This window comes from Dendrobates tinctorius, unplaced genomic scaffold, assembly GCF_039654945.1.
Source record: "Dendrobates tinctorius isolate UK_male_01 unplaced genomic scaffold, ASM3965494v1 ptg000094l, whole genome shotgun sequence".
In the NCBI taxonomy this organism is placed as follows: domain Eukaryota; kingdom Metazoa; phylum Chordata; class Amphibia; order Anura; family Dendrobatidae; genus Dendrobates; species Dendrobates tinctorius.
The window spans coordinates 17,149,459-17,173,760 of record NW_027361762.1 but is presented as its reverse complement, the minus strand read 5'-3'; the positions used below and the strand labels follow the sequence as shown (position 1 = coordinate 17,173,760).

At 39.1% G+C, this 24,302-nt stretch overlaps 1 protein-coding gene across 4 annotated transcripts in view; it reads right to left on the bottom strand.

Moving 5' to 3' along the window:
* Window positions 1-24,302, bottom strand: part of TCF20 (transcription factor 20) — a 243,394-nt gene that overhangs the window by 177,045 nt on the left and 42,047 nt on the right. The gene's annotated exons all lie outside the window — the stretch shown is intronic.

Here is a 24,302-nt window from a genome sequence, read left to right as displayed (position 1 = left end):
CAGCAATCTTCAGGACATTTAGCCAACTTATTGGAACGCATACTGAATTCTCCAATTTGAACCCCCACCGGATATTGTGGACATTTTGATCTTGCATATCTCATATGTTGTTTCCTGTACAACAAATCTTTTCTCTATATTTATATTTTATACTTTTCCATCTAGTTATCTCAATGGATTATTTTAATCCCAATTTAAAATCTCATAGGTTACTTCACATTAGGGAAGCTTTAGGAGCTTATGATATCTCTGCCTCGCCTACGGAAAATTCAAATACCCAGAAATTAAGTGATGTTGATTAGAAAGTGGTCAAAACGTGTTTCTTAACTATGAAAACAATAGCAAAATTGAAATCACCAACCACATCAATGCATTGTTCTTAAAAGAGATACATCTATGAGGGTATTATACCTAAAGGCTTTAAAAGCTCACAAATAATCATTCCCACAAGATATTATTTTCACCAAATCATGGGATAACGTTTGTTTTCAGTATTCTGTTAATTTAACGGAACTTCTTAACCAGAGAAATTCCTTTGCTGATATAGCTTTGATAGAGCTTGCTTTTATTAATAAACTACTCCTCTTCAATAGAATTTAAAGAATTTGATCCCAAGTTCCGCACTAGACTCATGAACTTTGAGGATGATTTGGTGAAGAAAAAGGTGAATAAATTAATGAGGGATAGAAAAGATAAACCCGAGACGGAAGAACACATGGATACCACTTCTCACTCTTCTACCATAACACCTCTCCTGATCACTTCAAAAACTGGAATACAGGCACCACCCGTTGTTGACCCTAGCCATCTCTCTATGTACCTTGCCAAAAAGTTCCATTTTTGTCTCATCTGTCCATAGGACTTTCTCACAGACGCTTTGTGGCTTGTGAACATGTCATCTGGAAAATTCCAGTCTGGCTTTTTTATGATTTCTTTTTCCACAATGGTGTCCTCCTTGGTTGTCTCCCATGAAGTACACTTTAGGTCATTAACCAACGGATGGGTGCAATCTGACAATGATGTTCCTTGAGCTTGAAGTTCACCTTTAATAGAAGTTTTTCTGGGCTCTTTTGTTACCATTTGTATTATTCGTCTCTTTGATTTGTCATCAATTTTCCTCCTGCCCCCACATCCAGGGAGGTTGGCTACAGTCCCATGGAGCTTATATTTCTGAATAATATGTGCAACTGTAGTCAAAGGAACATCAAGCTGCTTGGTAATTGTCTTACAACTTTTACCTTTAACATGTTTGGCTATAATTTTCTTTCTAATCTCCTGAGACAACTCTTTCCTTTGCTTCCTCTGGTCCATGTTGAGTGTGATACACACCATGTCACCAAACAGCACAGCGAGCACCTGTAGCCCTCTACCCAGGCCCACTCACTGATTCCAAGATTGTAGACAACTGTGATGCCAATTAGTGGACACACCTTGATTTAACATGTCCCTTTCGTCACATTACTTTCAGGGGTACCATCATTTCTGTCCAGGCCTATTTCATGCGTTTTATTTTTTTAAATTCTGTGGCAGCATGGTTGAAAAGCAATGTCTTACTTTCATTTGTTCATTTTCATAGATTTTTGATGTATTACTTTAGTCAGATTCAAGTTATTTCTGTGATCATTGTAGGTTTTTCTGTCATTAACCGAGGGGTACCAACAATTTTGACAAAGTGTGTAGTAAATGTTATGTATTAATTTTTTTGTAAATCAAAGATTCCAGCTCACCAGAGAAAGCATCTTGATCATCGGAGCACGGAGCCGCCGTGTCAGGGCGCTTGAACTGCAGAAATGAAAATTGACCAGCTCTACGACGTGGTGAAAAAATACTTTGCTTTTATTCACTCCAGTTCATGTGATACAGACGAGGTTAGATGTGTCATCATGACTAAGGGTGCGCTGTCACCTGAAACGCGTTGAGAACGCAAGCAATTGCCTGTACTATGCTGGCATTTTAACCTCGTCTGTATCACATGAATTGGAGTGAATAAAAGCAAAGTATTTTTTCACCACATTGTAGAGCTGGACAATTCTTTCATTTCATTAATTTTTTTTGTACAGTATGACTAACTGGTTTAAGGATCTAAATTGAAAATTGCGATTTTTATTTTTTCAAGATTTTCAACAATGCAAAAAATATCGACCTAAATTTACTACTAAAAGTACAATGTGTCATGAAAAATCTCAATTGCTAGGATACCTTGAAGCATTCCAGAGTTATTACCACATGAAGAGAGACTGGCCAGATTTCTAAAATGTGGCCTGGTCATTAAAGAGCTACTCCAGGGAGATAGAAAAAAATAGTACTATCCCTGCCCTCATACGCTATAAAGAGGAGATGCCCAGTGAAATCCCTTTCTCTTTAGAACACTTAGGCTATGTGCACACGGTGCGTTTTTGATGCGTTTTCGCAACTTTTTTTCACATGGAAATGTGCCAAAAACGCTGTGGAATCCTTATGCAATCTAATTCAATGATAATCCTGAAGTGTTGTGTACATGATCAGTAAATTCTCTTTTGCGTATTTGCAGTGCGCTTTTTTCTGCAGCATGTCAATTCTTTGTGCGGCTTTTCAGTGTTATCCACATATTGACTTCAAAGTGAGTCAGTCAAATCCCCAGCAAATTTGCAGGTATAAAAACGTTTGCGGATTTGCTGAGTTTTGTGTTTTTACCGGCTTCCTATGGTGTTTCCTACGCTGTCATCTGTGGCTGAGAGCTGATGTTTTTAGTCTGGGAGTTGGAAAATATCCATGCTATTAATTATCAGCATGCAGCTGTCTGCCTAGCATTTGCTGGTTAGAGTTTACAGGGGGACCCTATGTCAATTTCTTTCTGGGGTCCTCCTGTAAACAAGCCAGTAAAGGCTAAGCCGACAGCTGTGAGCTGATATTACTAGTCTGGAAACCTTTGTGGATATTGGTTCCTTCCCAGAATATTAACATCAGCCCTCAGCTTTCCCTCTGCTGGTTATGAAAATTGCGAGGGAGCAATGTTTTTTTTTTCAATTTTTTTTTTTAATTAAGAGTTGCAGTTTGGTTACAGCCTGTGTAGGCTCATTCTGTTAAAGCTCCCACATAGGCTGGTGACACAGTGTATGTTTACTTACCAGCTTAGTATAAAGCATATCTGGCTGACACCTTTTCAATCCTAAGCCTTGGTGTCAATGACAGCTGCTGACACCAAGCCCTAATCCTATTACTTTTTTTTTTTAAATAAAACGCACCAAAAACATTTTTGCTGCCAAGAGTAGCAGATACTTTGATTATTTGCTTGCAGGAATTTCTGCATTGTGCGCACATACCCTTATAATTTAGTGTGACAGGAACTGGTCCTCACTGCTTCCTTCTCCCGTCTGGGACAATAGATCACACAGCAGTGTTCAGCTCTTTGCTGTGAGTAACAGCAAGCCTGAGAAGAGGGGGCATGGCCATACCACTGTTCTCTATACAAAGAATCAGCCAATATCTGTAGACTAGCCGATAGTAACGGCATGGAGTTTCACACTCTTGTAATGTCCTAGATGGAGGGGTGAGCAGTGAAGAGCACAGGGCTGTGGAGTCGGTAAGCCACAGTTGCGACTCCGACTCCTGGATTTTATCAGGCTCCGGCTCCGACTCCTTCATAAATGGCCAATTCATAACAACAAATTTACTGTTGTAAAATATTAAACATCGTGCTTATTCAGTTTCTCACCATCATATAAGTAATCAGACCATTTAGAGCAAAAACTACATTTATTAGAATACAATTAGAATATAGCAAATAACTTTTATAAACTTTTATAAACTGTAAGTAAATATGCAATAAACACTTTTATGCAGTTAATAAGAAGAAATCTATAAATTTGTCCTCAGAAAAAGTATTGCCTCTGTCAGATCCTCCTTCATGGATGCCCTCAAATCTGATCTAATTATTTTGAGAGCAGAGAACAACCTCTCTACACTAACTTGTGTTGGTGGCAAAGCAGTAACCACTCGGGCAACATCTCTGACAATGTCAGGATACAGAGGAATCACTTGTTGCACTGTTATTTTTGATGAACGGTCAAATTTCTCAATTTCTTTTAGTGCACATGAAAAATTCTGCTGAAATGTACTGGCTGTGTTCCTTGATGGGGATGACTCTTCTTCTATGCGGGAACGCTTTGCACGGTCCTTGTGATCCAAATATTTTTCGAAATTAAATTCTTCATCAGTTGATGATGAGGGTGAAGATGTAGCAGGACGACCAAATTCTTCTTGTTCCTCCTGACTGTTCTGCAACCCTTTCATCCTTACTGCTATTTCAAACAGAGCTTATTTTCCTTTACTTAGCTGTTGATCATCTAGAAGAATCCGATGCATTGGGTCTACATAAACAGCTGCCAAAAGAATGTTATTTTGTAATAGTAGCTCCTCTCTCCGTTTCATTGATGTAGCAATGCCTCTTGCAATTAACCCTCCTCTTTGGGACAGGCGAAACATCAGGTTCTTCCACTCCTTTAAGAAAATACCTGGAGTTAAGTCCTCTGCTTGTAATTTTTTAGTCACTGTAAATGGGTGCTCTAGCAATTTTTCCAGCTCAGTCACCTGATTCCACTGACTTTCATTTAGCGTCAGTTGAGGGTTAGCCATGTCTACAAGAAAGGTTTTCAGTTCAACCAAGCGCTGAATCATTAAGTAAGTACTGCCCCATCGTGTGGCTTGATCAATAATTGCCCCTTTTCCAGCACGTCTCTTCAAAATTGAGTCAACTCTAGGGGTTCTGGCAACAGTAGCCAATTTTCTCACCTTGCCAATCAGTGCAGCAGCATGTCCTTCTTGCAGACTGTCTCTTATAGCCAGCTGTAGCGTATGCACAACACAGCGCATGTGATGAATGAAAGAACATATTGACACAGTTTCAACAAGATCATCTAAACTATCATGTTGCTGTTCATCTGAAGCAACTTCAGTTTGCTCCTCAGTTACAATACTGTGTTCCTCTATTTCAAACATTTCTGTGTCTGTGGACCCAGAATGTTCTTCTAGCTGCTGGTCACCATCATTACTCTCATTCATTAGCTTAATAGTACTTATCATATTTGAGGCATTGTCAGTTACGACAGAAAGAACTTGCTCTTTTTTAAGTTCATAGTCTTGCAGAACCTTTTCCACCAAGACCTGGAGAAACTCACTGGTGTGATGAGCTTTGGTGTCTTTTACTGCCAATGTCTTGGTAACTATTTCATTTTTGTCACAAACAAATCGGACATTGATGGCAAAATAGTTCACTCTGTGACGTGTGCAGGCATCCATTTTAAGAAACAGAAAGCGTCCCTTGAGTGTTTTTTTAAGTTCTTCCTTTTGTTTAAAAGCTTCTTCGATTACTAATTTTCTAATACTCTCTCTCTCCAGAGAAACACCAAGCTTGCGGGCCATTTCCCCATTCAGACACATAAAAGCTGGTCGTGAAAATAATGAAATAGGCACACTATCCTTTACAACAAGCTCTATGATCTGTTTTTTAAATGTATCTACTGTCATTGTCACAGTAACTTTGTCACTGACAAAATATCTTGCAACTGATGGCTGCAAAGTTCTCTGCTCCTTTGTTTGGCTGGAAGAGCTGGGCACTGGTTCATTGGTTTGGATGCAGTCTTTCTCATCCACTGCTTTCAGTACTTCTGGATGAAAGCGCTGTAAATGTCTCTTTAGATTAGAAGCTCTGGTAGGAGCATTTTTATCTTTGCCTGAATATGCACTCATCTTGGCTTCACAGCATTTGTTTTCGTCTGGATCATTTGTCATACACTGACAGACATAATGTTTTCTATCTTGAGTGATGGTGAAATGTTCAAATACAGCTGATTTAATGTGATGCTTCTTTGACATTCTCAGGTTTTTAATTCTGCATTCACAATCCAAATGACAATTGTTTTTCCTAAAAACAATTGTACAAAATTATTGCCAGGTTGTACAACTGATATAGTGGTCAGTAATACTGTTATTATTCCTCATGTACTCACAGTTAACTGATGCAAAGTTTGTTGAAAGGATAATACTTCTTACAGTCTTCCTCTTCTGAGTAGCAGGCAGCTGTGAGATGCTTGGAAGATGCATACCTAGTATGATCTAGTCTAGAGGAGGAGCTTTACTACTAAGAATTTGCAACACATTTTCACTTTCAGTTTCATACATTGTAAGTAGGGGGGTTGGGGCAGCATGAGGTTAACCAAGTATAAGATTAGATAAGGGCAGTGGAGAACAGTGACACACAAGAAGTAAGAAATGTCTATCTCCAGCAGAACTGCTTATCACTGTTGTTCATAGTTTGATAGAACATATATATTTGAGTAACATTTATAAAATTCATATGAAAGTTCAATTATGAAATATTAATACATTTTTTTTTAAAGCTGGAGTCGGTACATTTCTACCGACTCCGACCAAAACTAACTCCGACTCCACGACTCCGACTCCACAGCCCTGGAAGAGCAGCTCCTGTCATGCCAACCCCCTGACAATGTTCCCCTTTCTGCAGTCCGAGTCATTCCATGTCAAGTGAACCAATGATTTTTACCTCTATATTTTTAATTCTTTTGAGATTTTGTTCTTTGGTAATAGTTTGTCAGAGAATGCAAAATGTGAAGGCAAAAAAATTCTAGATTTTTTTTTTTTTTTATTGATTTTCAAAGTTTGGAAAAAGTGCAAATTTCGGTGTTGCCTGCCTTAAACATTTCTCCTCATAACTCAGGCTAGAAAAAAGATATAGAAACAAAATTAACACCATTCTACTCAGAACTGTACAGGATTTCACCAAATATGTCACAAGAGTATATTTGTTAATATTTTACCCACGCGAACGCAAACGCAAAATTTTAAAATGCATTTTCGAAAAAAAATGTTTAATTTAAAAATGTCAAAAATTGCATGCACACGTGCCTGCTATGCTCCTAGCCACATCTGTACCAAAATTCAACTTGGGATCGCGATGGGATCATATTTAAACATATATCTATTACAGTGTCAATTCGAAAATCTTGGATTCAGATCTGTTCAGCCTGTGGTCTAAAAGTGTGGGGTCTATATTTACCAAATAATCCATTATTTTTAGATATTACTGTATTATTTTATAGCTTAGAAGCAGGAGAGATCAGAGGAGAAAGCTTTGTTAGGGCTCAACCTGAGAATGAACAGGGGTAGACAGTGAATTCAAAGCAGATGACAGGCCAGCAGCTCTGTCAATCATGCTAAGTATCTGCCCACCGCAGAGTCAGGAAGACAGAACCTCCGAGCTTTAATGTCCTGTGACATGCCTGGACATGGTTCACTCTTGAACAAACAATAGTCTCTAAACAGGCAAGGGAGTTGGTGTGCTCCAATATTGGTGAGTGTTTAAAGTTTGAGTAAATTTATATTAATACTTTAATGCTTTTCTTAAGGGCTAGTACACATACAGCGCTATTCTGAGTGAGCATCGTTCAGAAAAACGCCCCCCCCCATTGATTTCAATGGGGTTAAACACATGCAGTGTTATTTGAGTAAATCACTGCTTGCACTACTTTTTGATCGCTGCAATAAACTCAGCATTTAACACTATTTATATTAAAAATAAAGCTGCCATCGTTTTTACTAGTGATTAAAAAAAAACTAATGCAGATATAGTGAATGCTCGGTAGAAAAATGCTGCCAAAACTGCAGCGTTTATCCGCAGACAGAAAGCTGTGCGTGCCCTATCCCTAATACTCACTTTATAATAACACAGTTACAACTCAAGTGTACTGTAAATATTTTTATTACCCATCTTCCTTAGCTGTTACTTTTCAAGGAACAGCATTTTATAATACAGTCATATGTAAAAGTTTGGGCACCCCTATTAATGTTAACCTTTTTTCTTTATAACAATTTTGGTTTTTGCAACAGGTATTTCAGTTTCATATATCTAATAACTGATGGACTCAGTTATATTTCTGGATTCAAATGAGGTTTATTGTGCTAACAGAAAATGTGCAATCTGCATTTAAACAAAATTTGACCGGTGCAAAAGTATGGGCACCCTTATCATTTTCTTGATTTGAACACTCCTAACTACTTTTTACTGACTTCCTGAAGAACTAAATTGGTTTTGTAACCTCATTGAGCTTTGAACTTCATAGCCAGGTGTATCAAATCATGAGAAAAGGTTTTTAAAGTGGCCACTTGCAAGTAGTTCTCCTATTTGATTCTCCTATGAAGAGTGGCATCATGGGCTCCTCAAAACAACTCTCAAATGATCTGAAAACAAAGATTATTCAACATAGCTTTTCAGGGGAAGGATACAAAAAGTTGTCTCAGAGATTTAACCTGTCAGTTTCCACTGTGAGGAACATAGTAAGGAAATGGAAGAACACAGGTACAGTTCTTGTTAAGCCTAGAAGTGGCAGGCCAAGAAAAATATCCAAAAGGCAGAGAAGAAGAATGGTGAGAACAGTCGAGGACAATCCACAGACCACCTCCAAAGACCTGCAGCATCATCTTGCTGCAGATGGTGTCACTGTGCATCGGTCAACAATACAGCGCATGCATAACGCCTTTTTGTATGACCAAACAACTCAGTCTTTGTTTCATCAGTCCACAGGACCTTCTTCCAAAATGTAACTGGCTTGTCCAAATGTGCTTTTGCAGACCTCAGGCGACTCTGTTTGTGGCGTGCTTGCAGAAACGGCTTCTCTCGCATCACTCTCCCATACAGCTTCTCCTTGTGCAAAGTGCGCTGTATTGTTGACCGATGCACAGTGACACCATCTGCAGCAAGATGATGCTGCAGGTCTTTGGAGGTGGTCTGTGGATTGTCCTTGACTGTTCTCACCATTCTTCTTCTCTGCCTTTCTGATATTTTTCTTGGTCTGCCACTTCTGGGCTTAACAAGAACTGTACCTGTGTTCTTCCATTTCCTTACTATGTTCCTCACAGTGGAAACTGACAGGTTAAATCTCTGAGACAACTTTTTGTATCCTTCCCCTGAAAAGCTATGTTGAATAATCTTTGTTTTCAGATCATTTGAGAGTTGTTTTGAGGAGCCCATGATGCCACTCTTCATAGGAGAATCAAATAGAACTACTTGCAAGTGGCCACCTTAAATACCTTTTCTCATGATTTGATACACCTGGCTATGAAGTTCAAAGCTCAATGAGGTTAAAAAACCAATTTAGTGCTTCAGGAAGTCAGTAAAAAGTAGTTAGGAGTGTTCAAATCAAGAAAATGATAAGGGTGCCCATACTTTTGCACCGGTCAAATTTTGTTTAAATGCAGATTGCACATTTTCTGTTAGTACAATAAACCTCATTTGAATCCAGAAATATAACTGAGTCCATCAGTTATTAGATATATGAAACTGAAATAGCTGTTGCAAAAACCAAAATTGTTATAAAGAAAAAAGGTTAACATTAATAGGGGTGCCCAAACTTTTACATATGACTGTATATGCTGTTGCAATCCTTTTGAAAAAACTGAACACACAAGAAAAAAAATCTTAGGCCGGTACAAGATTGGATGTTTCATATAAATCCATCAATCAATGCAGGCATGAAAATTTGTGACAGTTGTAGAAAGCAACTTGCAAAAGAGAAAAATGCTCAGCAGGCAGAAAATTTCGAAGAACCTGTAACTTCCAACACAGAGGATTTTATCAATCCTGATTTAACAATAGAGTATTTGAATAAATCACTTTCTAACATAGAAGAATCACCCATTGCAAACAAAGAATCCATTTATCCAGGTTATTGCCAAAACAATTTAGAAAAAGTCACAAAAAAATTGACCCTTGAGCTGGCAGGTGAAACAGTAGAAGGTGGAGGAAAAAAATGACACTGATTCAGAGATCATTCTGCAGCTTAAAGATAAATTTAAATCCACCCATAGAAGTGAACAGTTCATGATACTGACTACACTACCGAAGAGTTGGACATGCAAAAGAATAGAAAATGAATTTAACGTTAGCAATAGAATGGCTAGAAAAGCCAAATCTCTAGTTGAACAAAAAGGTTTCATGTCTTGTCCTGATCCTAAACCAGGCAAAACATTAGATGAAGCTATAGTGGGTAAAGTGAAAGATTTTTACAATAGTGATGAAGTGAGCCGAATTATGCCTGGCAAGAAAGATTGTGTGTCTATAAAAGTGAACGGTAAGAAAACTCCTGTCCAGAAGAGGCTGGTTCTTACCAATTTGAAAGAAACCTATGAACTTTTTAAAGAAAAAAAAATTCCACTTCTGACAAAATAGGATTTTCAAAATTTACTGAACTGCAACCGAAGAATTGTCCCCGGGCTGGTGGTAGTGGTACACACTCAATATGCGTATGTACAATACACCAGAACACTAAGCTCATGATTAAAGGGGGGTAAGCTGAAAGATATTCAGATTGGCGAGTCCAACCTTGGCGATTACAAAGTATGTCTGTCTCAAATATTGTGTCCAGAAAAGAGTTCTCAATATTTGCAAAAAATGTCCTCCAGTATTGGCTCTCAAAGAAAAAATATTAAATTATTTTGAAGAGGCTATGGTAGATAATATAACTTCTAAACAGTGGATAGCTGTTGACAGATGTACTTTTGACACGGTTTTTAAAAGTGCAGAATTTTTTGTAGAATGTTTTTGTGAACAGCTGATTGTTTCTTAAGGACTCATTTATAGCTCGCCAACAGTCTGACTACTACAATCACCTCAAAGAAAGCATCAAACAGAATGAGGCAGTAATAAGCTTAGACTTTTCAGAGAACTATTCCTTTGTTGTTCAGGATGAAGCACAGTCATTTCACTGGAACAATGAACAAGCAACTGTACACCCTTTTGCGATCTATTACAATGAGAATGGAGAAATAAAGTACAAAAGTGTAGTTGTGATATCTGAGTGCTTACTTCATGATTCAATAGCTGTTCATTTGTTCCAAAAAAAATTGATTTCAGTGATAAAAACAGACATCCTACCAAGTTTGAGCAAGGTCTACTACTTCTCGGATGGCTCTTCTGCACAGTATAAAAACAGGAAACACTTTAAATGTATGCCATCACAAGAAAGACTTTGGAGTGGAAGCTGAAAGGTACTTTTTTGACACTGTTCATGGCAAAGGTGTATGTGATGGTTTTGGAGGCACCGTGAAACACCTTGCAGCTCAAGCTAGCCTTCAGAGTCAATATTCAGACCAAATCTTAACACCCATGCAACTTTTTAAACGGAGTGAGAAAAATATTCTTAACATCCAGTTCATGTATTGTACAAACCAAGACTACAAAGAGGAGGAGAGTTTGTTAAAGCATCCGTTACAGGAAGCAGAATGCATCAAAGGGACTCAGCAATACCACACTGTCATTCCATGTAGTGAAACAGAAATAAAAACAAGGATTTTTTCATTCAGCAAAGACAGTGAAGTGCATGAAGTGGTAGAAGGCGGCACAAGATTGGCAATGGATGACATAACTGGTTATGTGACCTGTGAATATGATCGGCACTGGTGGCTGGCTACTGTACTCTCCAAAAATTGTGAAAATGAAGAAGTAGAAGTGACTTTTTTGCATTCTTCTGGCCCAGCACCATCCTTTGTGTATCCAAGAAAACCAGACATTTTAAAAGTTAACAAAAATCAGATATTAACTGAGGTGGAGCCGAACACCATGACCGGCCACACTAACTCTTTGACACAAAAGGAAATGGCCATTGCTAGTAAGCGCTTATGGACCAGATTACATTTCACTCACTAGAAGTGACAAATTGATGATAAAAGGCAAGTTTAAAAACGTACTATTAATTGTTTGATTAGTTCATATTTTATAGAACGAGGATTTAGCTACTATACTATTCTTCTTAAACACTTACTGTACTATTCTTCTTAAACACTTCATAAATGACATGTTTAGTGATAATAGGAAAAAAATTGTTACATGTATAAATAGGTGGTAAAAATATTGGTTCTTTTAATCTAATTTTTTAGAATGAGACCATTTAGAAAATCACACTTGAGGATATGATCACCTTTTTTCTTTTGGTTTGTTCAATGCATTCAGGTTGAAAATGCTGAGCAAGTTGTGTGATGATTAAGGCTATATGCACATGTTACGGAACAGCCGTGGAAATTCCGTAATTCCATTCCGTGGGAAATATGCGAGAAAACAGCATTTTAATTACCCCCTATTTCCCGAGGAAAAATTAGCGATTTGCAAGCATAACTTGCTTGCAGAATGCTAGCGTTTTCCAAGCGATTTGTAGCGTTGCTTGGAAAACTGATTGACAGGTTGGTCACACTCGTCAAACATAGTGTTTGACTAGTGTCACCAACTTTTTACTATTGACGCTGCCTATGCGGCCTCAATAGTAAAAGATCAAATGTTAAAAAAAAAAAAATATATATATATATATATATATATATATAAAATATATATATATATATATATATATATAAATATATATATATATATATATATATATATATATATAAAATATATATATATATATATATATATATATATATAAAAATATATATATATATATATATATATATATATATATATATATATATATATATATATAAAAAAAAAAAGGTGTTTTTCTCACCTTGCGACGTCCCGCGCAGCGTTCCAGATCATCGCGATGCTCCCGGCAGGTCCCGTTCCCAGTTATGCATTGCGGCAATGACGTTTGAGGACGTCGCGGTCTTGCGAGACCGCTACGGTGTCGCGAGACCGCGACGTCAAAGGTCATTGAAGCAATGCATCACTGGAAACCTGCCGGGAGGTTTGGTGACGCTGCGAGGGACATCGGAAGGTGAGAATATGACGATTCTTTTATTTTAATTCTATTTTTTACAGGGATATGGTACCCAGAGCCTGGAGGAGAATCTCCTCTCCTCCTGCCCGTGGGTACCATCCGCAAATGTTCTGCTTACTTTTCGCATGGTGGGCACAGCCACATGCAGAAAGTAAGCAGAACAATGCATTTCTATGTGTGCGGAATCGTCGCGATTTCACAAAATTAATGAGCATGCTGCGTATTTTTCCGCGATGCGATTCCGCCGCGGGAAAATCCGCAGCATTAGCACGGCATTGCGGAATCCCATAGGATTGCATGGAATGCTTATTTTTTGTGTTTTCGTGGCAAAAATGCAGCAAAAACACAAAAACCGCTAAGCCCCGCCCCCTGCCACGCCTCCGCCGGTAGCTCTGCCTACCGGCGCATGACGCTGCATGTGTCCCCTATCTTTATCACTGGAGGTGCAGGCCGTGCGCAGTATGCATTTGGCGGCGCATGCGCCTTTTTGACGGTGCGCCGAGCGCAACCAAACTGCAGCAGGTTGCGTTTGCCGCAGGTCGGCGCACCGTCAAAAGGACGCATGCGCCGCCAAATGCATACTGCGCACGGCCTGCGCCCCCAGTGATAAAGATAGGGGACGCATGCGTCATGCGCCGGTAGGCGGAGCTACCGGCGGAGGCGTGGCAGGGGCGGGGCTTAGCTGTTTTTGTGCGCAGGCCGTCGCTGTGAAACTAGCCTAAGATGTATTCATTTTGGCACTTACGGTATTTGTTTTTGTGATTCTTTATTGTTGCATATAAATGTTGAATTCAATAAGTTGTAATTTGAAAAGAAAAAGAAAAAAAAGGAAGAAAATCAAACATAAAATCAGATGATTCAAGGCTTAAAAAAAAATATAAATTTGATTTGTCCCAAGTTGAATCCCTATACAAATATAAACCAGAACACAAGTAACACTCATGCATTTTTTCAGTTTTAAAACATACGTTTTTTCACAATTGTGCATCAAAATTTTTAATTTGATTTCTCCAAAACAAAATATAAGGAAACAAAGTCATGTGACACATCAAATAAAAGCCGGTACCGTTCTGAGAAAAATGATGCCTCTCCCACCTCTTTAATCTTAATTCTAGCCTGAGATATGATAAGTGTAAAGCCATACCAGGCCAAAATTCGCACTTTCAAAACTTTAGAAGTCTGTAAAAAATTAACTGATGAAAGAAAAAAAATTCAAAACTTTTAATTTGTAATTAACTAAAGTTGTACTTCATAAAAATAAAAAAATCTAAAGACGTCAGGAAAAAAAATATTCATATTTGGATCACTTGATATGGAATGACCCGTCCAAGGGTAGGGGTTTGGCCTGCTCTCTGCTAGTAGCCCTGCAGGGAAGGACACATAAGGGGGCTAGCTACTACTAGAAGGCAGGGATGAGGCCACGCCCACTCATCTCATGCTGCAATGAAAGAGACCTTATGTGGCTGGCTGCTGCTACTACTAAAAGCCACCAGCAGGCCACTAACCCTCTTCTCCTACTGGCTGTTGCACTGAATTACATGTGTCCTAAAGATAAGGCAAGGACATTACAAACATTCTCTCGCCAGAGTACCCCTTTAAGGGGTTAAAATGTGGCACCCAAAATTGCATTTCATATTCAAGATGTGGCTGTACAAGTGATTTATAGAGGGACAATAATACATTGGGATCAGGGATTTACTCTCTTTTTATACACCCTAAAATCTTGTTTACTTTTGCGGCGGCCGACTCACATTGCGTGCTGCTGCTTAGCTTATTTGTAAGCAGAATAAACTCCAAGTCCTTCTCCTGTTCTGTAGCCTATTAGTATGTTTCAACTTGATAAATATGCAGCAATACAACTTGCGCAGTCAACATCTCCCCCAATCATCAGTCGGGCGGTCACCCCATACACAATAGTCCATTGGCAGAACCCATCGATATCGGTGGGTTCAGCCGACATTAGTTTGTGTATTGTGGCTGTAAATTAAAGAGGAGTTTGTTATCTGTAATTCTTAGAAAAAGCTGCTAGAAAAGGAGAAGGCCCACAATTCACTCTGCAGTCAGATATATGTGGGCAGCAACGTGGCTCAGTGGTTAGCACTGCATAAAAAACAGTTTGTATGTTCTCCCCGAGTTTGCGTGGGTTTCCTCCCACATTTCAAAGATAGGGATTGTGAGCCCCATTGGGGACAGTGCCAATAATGTCTTCAGAGTGCAGTGGAATTAATGGCGCTATATAAAGGAGTTAAATATAATCTTTATGACCAAAATGGCTTTTAGAGTTATAGTCCTGATGGAAACAAATTCCAGTGATTCAAAAGAAAGTGAAGGGACATGAAAGAGCCCAATTGTGATTCCAAGTGTGTGTGTGGGAGTGGGGGAGCCATTTTTGATTACAAACTTTTATTGTCCCCAAAACATAAAACTCCAACTGATCTTTGAGAGACTTTTATACAGAGCACCGAGACCTGCTACTTGAACAATTAGCAAAACCTAAATTGGAAGTCCTATATTCGTAAAATATTATTATTCGTATAGGTCAAAAATATCAGATTCGTGATGGTCCAACACCCAGCATCTTCCTGATCTGTTAAAGCTCCAACAATAGTGGCCAAGTCACACTGCCTTCTGTATGACCCAACCACTCCGATTAGCGATGACATGACTGACATCACCGCTGTTCAGAGCTGTCAGGGCGCACAGAGGTAACATTCTTATATGGTAAGGTGCCATAAAGAAGGAAGTGAAGGAGGAGTTTGAATTTAAAACATATGTATTTTTATTTGTAAATAATTAAATATGATATACAAGACAAAAAAGGGGGGGACCTCCAAATACAGGGGAGGATGTACCCAGCACTAATTTATCCACATATTAACGTATTTTCAGTGAAATACTGTAGGCATATCCAGAATAATCATTGAAACAATAGTTAATATGAAGCATCGGAGAACCCTGTATTTGCAGGTTCCCCCCTTTTTGTCTTTTATATCATATTTTTTAAAAATATTGACAAATAAAAATACACCTTTTAGGCTACGTGCCCACGGTGCGTGTTAAAACGCACACCAAAAACCAGACTCCTTCGCAGAAATCGCGCGTTTTTTTCCGCGCGATTTCACCGCGATTATGATCGCGATTTTGCCATGATTTTCGTGTGCGATATTCAAGCACTTTCCAAGCGATTTGAAGCATCGCATGGAAAGTGATTTACAGGTTGGTCACACTCGTCAAACATAGTGTTTGACAAGTGTGACCAGGTTTTTACTATTGAGGCCGCCTATGCGGCATCAATAGTAAAAGATAGAATGTTAAAATACTAAAAAAAATTAAAAAAAATCGGGGTATATTTACCTTCCGGCGTCCCGCGCTGCATTCCCGGCCTCAGCGTTCCCAGTAATGCCTTGCGAGACCTGTGATGACGTAGTCTGGCGTGACTCTAGCGATCGCTAGAGTCACGCGAGACTACGTCATCACTGGACCGTGCCGCAAGGCATTACTGGGAACGCTTAGGCCGGGAATGCAGCGCGGGACGCCAGAAGGTAAATATACCCCGATTTTTTATTCTTTTTTTTTTACAGGGTTGATTAGTAACAGAGTAGACACCACAGCAGGAAAGTAACAAAATATTGTACCAATCTTCATATAATAAAATATTAGAAAAAAGTAATAAGATCAAATAATACACATATTAAATTACTCCTTGTATGTCATAGATTAGAATGGAAACCATTCGATACTATAGTAAAAACAAACCACTGTGTGTGGACAATCCAATTATATAAGGACAATAGGACTAGGATATGTTTTAAAAAATATTTATAAATCTTTAATGAGTCCAATTTAGGCAATCATAAAATTATGTAAAAACAAGTGCCAATAGCATACCAAACATAAATATAAAAATAAAACTATAAATCATACAATAATAACAATCATTCATGAGGACTGTCAAATAAATACTGTATAGCAATATGATATAATATATCTCAGTATCACACACAGATATATATAAAAAGTTAAGTGCATAAAAATATGAACAATAATATATATATAAACAAAAAAATATATATCCCATTACCATGTACCACAACAAAGTGATTCTACCCACAATTGGGTTAAAACCTAATATATAAATCCATGTTAATAATATGCCATAGTGGTGAACAAACACATAACACAGTGTTAACCTGACGAAGGACGCTAGTTCCGAAACGCGCGTCGGGGAGTGCCGGGCATTACCTTGAGGCTGTCTCCATATTACGGGTATGCAATATTTATATCGGCTCACACAGTCTTGAGTATTATTTATGGTTATACACTGTGTTATGTGTTTGTTCACCACTATGGCATATTATTAACATGGATTTATATATTAGGTTTTAACCCAATTGTGGGTAGAATCACTTTGTTGTGGTACATGGTAATGGGATATATATATTTTTTAGTTTATATATATTATTGTTCATATTTTTATGCACTTAACTTTTTATATATATCTGTGTGTGATACTGAGATATATTATATCATATTGCTATACAGTATTTATTTGACAGTCCTCATGAATGATTATGTTATTATTGTATGATTTATAGTTTTATTTTTATATTTATGTTTGGTATGCTATTGGCACTTGTTTTTACATAATTTTATGATTGCCTAAATTGGACTCATTAAAGATTTATAAATATTTTTTAAAACATATCCTAGTCCTATTGTCCTTATATAATTGGATTGTCCACACACAGTGGTTTGTTTTTACTTTTTTTTACAAGGGTATGGTACCCAGGGCCTGGAGGACAGTCTCCTCTCCTCCACACCGTGGGTACCAACCGCACATGAGACGCTTAACTTCCCGCATGGTGGGCATAGCCACATGCGGTAAGTAAGCGATTCTCATGCATTCCTATGGGTGCGGAATCGCGGCAATTCTTCGCGATTCCGCACAAAAGAATGAGCATGCTGCGATTTTTTCCGCGATGCGATTCCACCGCGGAAAAAAGCGCAGCATTAGCACAGCATGTGCGGAATGCCATAGGAATGTATGGGGGGCATTGTGTACACGATTTTTAAATGTTTTTGCGCCGAAAATCACGTCAAAAACGCTTAAAAATCGCTACGTGGGCACACAGCCTTAAAGTCAAACTCCTCCTTCACTTCCTTCTTTATGGCACCTTACCATATAAGAATATGTCATCAATGTATCACTGAAGTGATTCAGCCACTGCTAAATAAGGACTATGGGAATAAAGGGTCTCACAGAGGGCAGTGTGAGCTGGGAGTCGCTGCTACCTTAGTAGCAGTTACTGAGAATGAGGTGCGGCAATTTTTTTCATATATATAATAAATTGGTGAACAAGGAAAAGTGTCTTACTTCGCTTTACATTTTTCAGGCTTCTATTTGTGGACTACATTTGATTTCCAGCATGGGATTTATCGTTAAAAATTGGTGAACCAGGGAAAGTTTTAAAGTAAATACTAAAACTGACCTGCCTTTATGATTCTCCAGGTAATTATGAGTTCATAGACACCAAACATGTCCAGGTTTTTTTTATTTAACCCCTTAACGCCCAAAGGTGGTTTGCACGCTAATGACCAGGCCAATTTTTGCAATTCTGACCACTGTCCCTTTATGAGGTAATAACTCTGGAAAACTTCCATGGTTCCCGGTGATCCTGACATTGTTTTCTCGTGACATATTGTACTTCATGTTAGTGGTAAAATTTCTTTGCTATAACTTGCGTTTATTTGTGAAAAAAAACGAAACTTAGAGAAAATTTTGAAAATCTGGCAATTTTCCAACTTTGAATTTTCATGGCCTTAAATCACAGAGATACACAAAAAACGTAACATTTACCACATGTTTACTTTACTTCAGCACAATCTTGGAACCAAAATTTTTTTCGTTAGAAAGTTAAGGGTTAAAAGTTGACCAGCGATTTCTCATTTTTACACCACCATTTTTTTAAGGGACCACATCACATTTGAAGTCACTTTGAGGGGTCTATATGATAGAAAATACTCAAATGTGACACCGTTATAAAAACTGCACCCCTCAATTGGATCACAAAAGTAATTGTGCAATTTGTTCTGAGGACGCAGGGGGTAAACCACTGTTTGGGTGCATGGCAGAGCTCAGAAGGGAAGGAGCGCCGTTTAACTTTTTCAACGCAGAATTAGCTGGACGCCATGTCGCATTTGGAGAGCCCCTGATGTGCCTGAACAGTGGAAACCCCCCAATTCTAACTTCAACCCTAACACACCCCTAACCCTAATCCTTACTTTAGCCCCAACCCTAATTCCCGTTATGGAATGGAAATAAATACATTTTTTTATTTTATTATTTTTCCCCAACTAAGGGGCTGATAAAGGGGGGTTTGATTTACTATTGATAGCGGGTTTTTATGTTTGGCAGCTGTCACACGCTAAAAGACGTTTTTTATTGCAAACAATTTGAGGAATTTTTTTTTTTTTTTATTATTATTTAGGATTTTTTTAAAACTAGTTTTACACAATTTTTTTTTACTTTTTTACATTGCATAGTAATGTCCCACCCTGGGACAAAGACAGATCGCTGATCTGACACTTTGCAGAGCACTGTGTCAGATCTGCGATCTGACAGGCAGTGTAGGGGGCTTCTCAGCGCCTGCTCTCAGTAGGCACTGAGAAGCCACCTCCCTGCAGGACTCGGAAGGACCCCACGGCCATCTTGGATCCAAGGGCTTGCAGAAAGGAGGCCCTCGGAACAACGCGATCACATCGCATTGTTCTGAGGGTCTCAGGGAAGCAAGCAGGGAGTCCCCTCCCTGCGCGATGCTTCCCTATGCCACCGGAACACTGCTATCATGTTTGATCACAGTGTGCTGGGGGTTAATTTGCTAGGAGCGGTCCGTGGATCAGGTAGTTAAGCTCCATGCACTTTAGTTTTTGGATACTACGGTTTCCTCAATGAAATTTACTTAGAGGTTTTCTGGTTAACCCATTCTGTTACTACAGTTGCGATGCCCTATTCACACATTAGTTTTTGTATGTGACTTGTCTGTTTTTGTCTGCTAATTCATGTATAGTGAACACTGTTTAAATTATATCAATAAAGATTTATTGTGTTTTATGGTCTTCTGGACGAGTACTCCGTTTTTGGTATGTAGGAAATATAAATCTTTAGCCTTGTCCAGGCTAACTAAACAGTATAGACCCTGAATACCTCAGACACCATTGAGATGGCAGTTTTGATAGCCCCAGTTTGGTCAATCATCCATTCTGATAACTGCAGTTTGGCACAAATGGCCTGTGCAGACCTTTCTCTGAGATTCTGACTTGTCTTTATCCAACTAACACACACATCCAGTCTGCTCCCCAGCAGACTGACTTAAGATGAATACCTTCAAAGAAAATGAGACTTTAGGTCTTGCTGCAGTGATTGTTTACTTTGATCCAGCATGGGGTCAATAATAGATATGGTCCAAAGTTTTGACCGGAAGTGGTCTTTGTCAAGGACATCTGTTGCGGGTGCAGGTAAACAAAAATCTAGAGATCTCTAATAGCCTGCTTGTAGTATTTCCTGATTCCTGGCTCCTGCTCCTCACAGGTCCTCCTTGACATGAGAGAGAACTTACGTTATTGCTCTACTATATTTCTGAGTACCTGTACCCACAACAGAGGTCCTTGACAACGACAGCTTCCGGTCGAAACTTGGATCATATCTGTTTTTGACTCCTTGCCGGATGAAAATAAACTATCACTGCAGCAAGACCTACAGTTGCATTTTCTTTTGTGGGGCTGAGGTAGCTTCCTCAACAAGTCTGGACCACGAATCCCTTCCTCAAGCACACAATTTTTTAATAGGACAGTGTGCCAGTCTTTTTCCTAATTTGGAGGAACGCCTAGCTTATTTATGTGCAGAACTAGTCAGGTACACCTAATCAGAGGTTGCAGAGGTAGGATTTAACCACAGACTACCAAACATTGCTACATACTCTCTCCCTCTGCCCAAAGCCGAGGGAGGGGCACCATTGGCTAACCCACTGTTTCAACAGGAGGCCAATTTAGCAAAACTGACTTAGGGCGTGGCCAGCTCTGTATTGCCTTCTCTGAGACTACCTCCAGGTGAGCCTCAAGAATTCTAAAACCTGAAATTGACCCGAGAGGAAGACTCCTCTTTTATGACATGATTGTGACCTAGTAACTTCAAGAATCTTCTTCTATTTTTGTTGTCTCTAGAAAGATGACAAATTTCCTGCTACTGTGACATCCAGAACGTTGACATCTAACTGGGCTAACAAGCCATGGCTGTGGAATCGCCAAGTCAAACCTCAGACTCCTATTTCTCTGACTCAGACTTCTTCATACATGGCTCATATGTTTAAGTGATACATTTACTGTAGTAAAATGGTAACATCAGGCTTTTAATCACCATTATGATACAATAATCAAGCTCTTCAGATAGAACATAAATATATTTATTGGAATACAACTTTAGAACACAAAACTTTAATAAATTGTAAATGTGCAATGCACTATGAAGTAAATGGGGAAAAAAATTTTTTTAGACAAAAACGTACTATTTGTGCAGTCTATGAATTTGCTCAAAGAAATAGTGTCTCTTATCAAATCCTCCTTCATAGATGACCTCAAATCTGATTTAATTATTTTAAGGTTAGAGAACAACCTCTCTACACTAACTTGGGTTGGTGGCAAAATGGTAACCACACGGGCAACATCTCTAACAATTTCAGGGTATAAAGGAACTGCCTCGTGCACAGTCAGTTATGATGAACAGTTGAACTCTTCTACTTATTTGAGGGCAAGTGCAAAATTTTGCTGAAATATGGTCAATCTGTTTTCTATGAGAGTGGAATCTTTTTCCATGCAGCAACGCTTTTCTGCTCCATGTCGTCCAAATACTTTTCAAATTGAAACATCTGATGAAGCTGAAGATATGGTAGCAGTAGCACTGGTAAGTCCCAAGTCATCCTGCTCTTGGCAGTACTATAGCCCACTCATCCTAACTGCTCCTTCAGTCAGAGCTTCTTTTCCGTTAGTAAGCTGTTGATCATCCAACAATATACGATGACTCGGGTCCACATAAACAGCTGCCAGAAGAATTTTACTTTCAAATAGCCATGTCCCTCTCCGCATTGAAGCAACAATGCCATCTGCGATTACACCTCCTCTTTGTGCCAGGCAAAAGAGCAAGTTCTTCCACTCCTTTATGAAAACACCAGGAGTTAAATCCTCAGATTGTAACTTTTTAGAGTCACTGTAAATGCTTGATTAAGCAATTCCTTCAATTCAGCCACCTGTGTCCATTGACTGTACATGTAGTGTTAATTGAGGGTTGGCCATATGTACAAGAAAGGGTTTCAACTCAAGCAATCGCTCAAATCATTAAATACGTGTTGCCCCACCGAGTGGCTTAATCCACAATTGCCCCTTTTCCAACACATCTCTTCAAGATGGAGTCAATTTTAGGGGTTCTGGCAGCAATAACTAATTTCCTCACTTTGCCAGAGTTCCAGCATGTCCCTCTTGCAGAATACAGCTTCAACAAGATCATCTAATTATAAAGTATCATTCTGCTGTTCTTCTGTAGTAATATCTGTTTGTTCCTCAGTTACAGGACTATGACCTTCCATTTCAAACATACTGAATTTGAAATTTTCTTTTAGCTGCTGTTCATCTTCATTATTTTCATTCATCAGTGTAATTGTACGTATGCTTCAAGCATTGACCGTTACAGTCAGGGCTGTGGAGTCGGTAAGCTAAACCTCAGACGCCTCAATATCCATGACTCCGACTCCACGACTGACTCCCTCATACATGGCTCATGTTTACGCTTAAGTTAGTTATAAATTTACTTCAGTAAAATGGTAACATCAGGCTTTTAATTATTGTTATGATACAATATATTTATTGAAATGCAACTTTAGAACGAAAAAACTTTTGCAGAATTACACATCTGCAGTAAGTGGGAAAAAAAAAAAAAAAAGTCTTCAACAAAAACGTACTGAACAACATTTGTGCAGTCTATGAATTTGTTCTGAGAAATAGTATCGCCTCCATCAGATCCTCCTTCATAGATGACCTCAAATCTGACCTAATTATTTTAAGGCTAGAGAACAACCTCTCTACACTAACTTGGGTTGGTGGCAAAGCAGTAACCACATGGGCAACATCTCGGATGTAAAGGAACTGCCTCGTGCACAGTCAGTTTTGATGAACAACTGAACTCTTCTACTTCTTTGAGAGCAAGTGAAAAATGTTGCTGCAGTATGGTCAATCTGTTTTAGTAAGCTCATCCTGATCATTCTGCAAAAATACGATAACTCAGGTCCACATAAACAGCTGCCAGAAGAATTTTATTTTCTAATAGCAGTGTCTCTCTCAGTTTCATTGAAGTAGCAATGCCATCTGTGATTAAACCTCCTCTTTGGGATAGGCAAAACAACAAGTTCTTCCACTGGTTTATAAAAATGCCAGGAGTTACCGTATTTTTCGGATTATAAGATGCTCCGTATCATAAGACGCACTCCAAATTTTGGGGAGAAAAATAGGATTTTTTTTTTTTTTTAAATAAAATGGAGGTGCTTCTTATAATCTTATTGCTTACCAGGGTGTTGACTGCAGTAAAGTGGGGTCCCAGGGTCACTGCTGGAGGACGCAGGAGTGGGATAATGCTGCAGGCTGGGATGCCCGATGTGCAGTGTGCCGCTGCGGGTGCCCGGCGGTACTGCTGAGGTACTATGTGACCGCACAGGAAGAAGACAGGAAGGGAGATACAGACGCCAGGACTGAGATATAGCAGAGCCGGATATGCAGACGCCCGGAGGGTGAGTATCATGTCTCCTGCTCCCCCTCCCTCGCTGGCTTTCAGGTGTATGACTCGTGTATAAGCCGAGAGGGGGTCTTTTTCAGCCCAAAAAAGGGGCTGAAAAACTCAGTTTACCGCATATATTCGTGTGTAAGCTAACAGCTTGGACTGATTAATGTTCAAATGAGCTTCAATGGGGATAAATGCAAGGTCATGCACTTGGGTAGAACAAACAAGATGTATAATTATGTGCTTGATTGTAAAACACTGGGCAAAACGGTCACTGGAAAAGACCTGGGTGTATGGGTGGACGACAAACTCACATTTAGCGGCCAGTGTCAGGCAGCTGCTGCAAAGGCAAATAAAATAATGGGATGCATTAAAAGAGGCATAGATGCTCTTGAGAACATAATTTTACCTCTATATAAGTCACTAGTGCGACCACATTTAGAATACTGTGTCTCCGGTGTATAAAAAAAAAAAAAGACAGCTAACTAGAGCGGGTGCAGAGAAGAGCGACCAAGGTTATTAGAGAACTGGGGGGTCTGCAATACCAACACAGGTCATGCTGTGACGGACTCTTGGACACGGTCTGCAGCGTTCGAGGGTCCGTCACTGCTAGCGCAGATGGAGAAGCTGCGCTAGCGCGATCGCATAATGCGATCAGAAAAATGAGTAGCGTTAGCACAGTCCGTTTAACACATGCGTTAAACAGACTACTCTAACGCAAT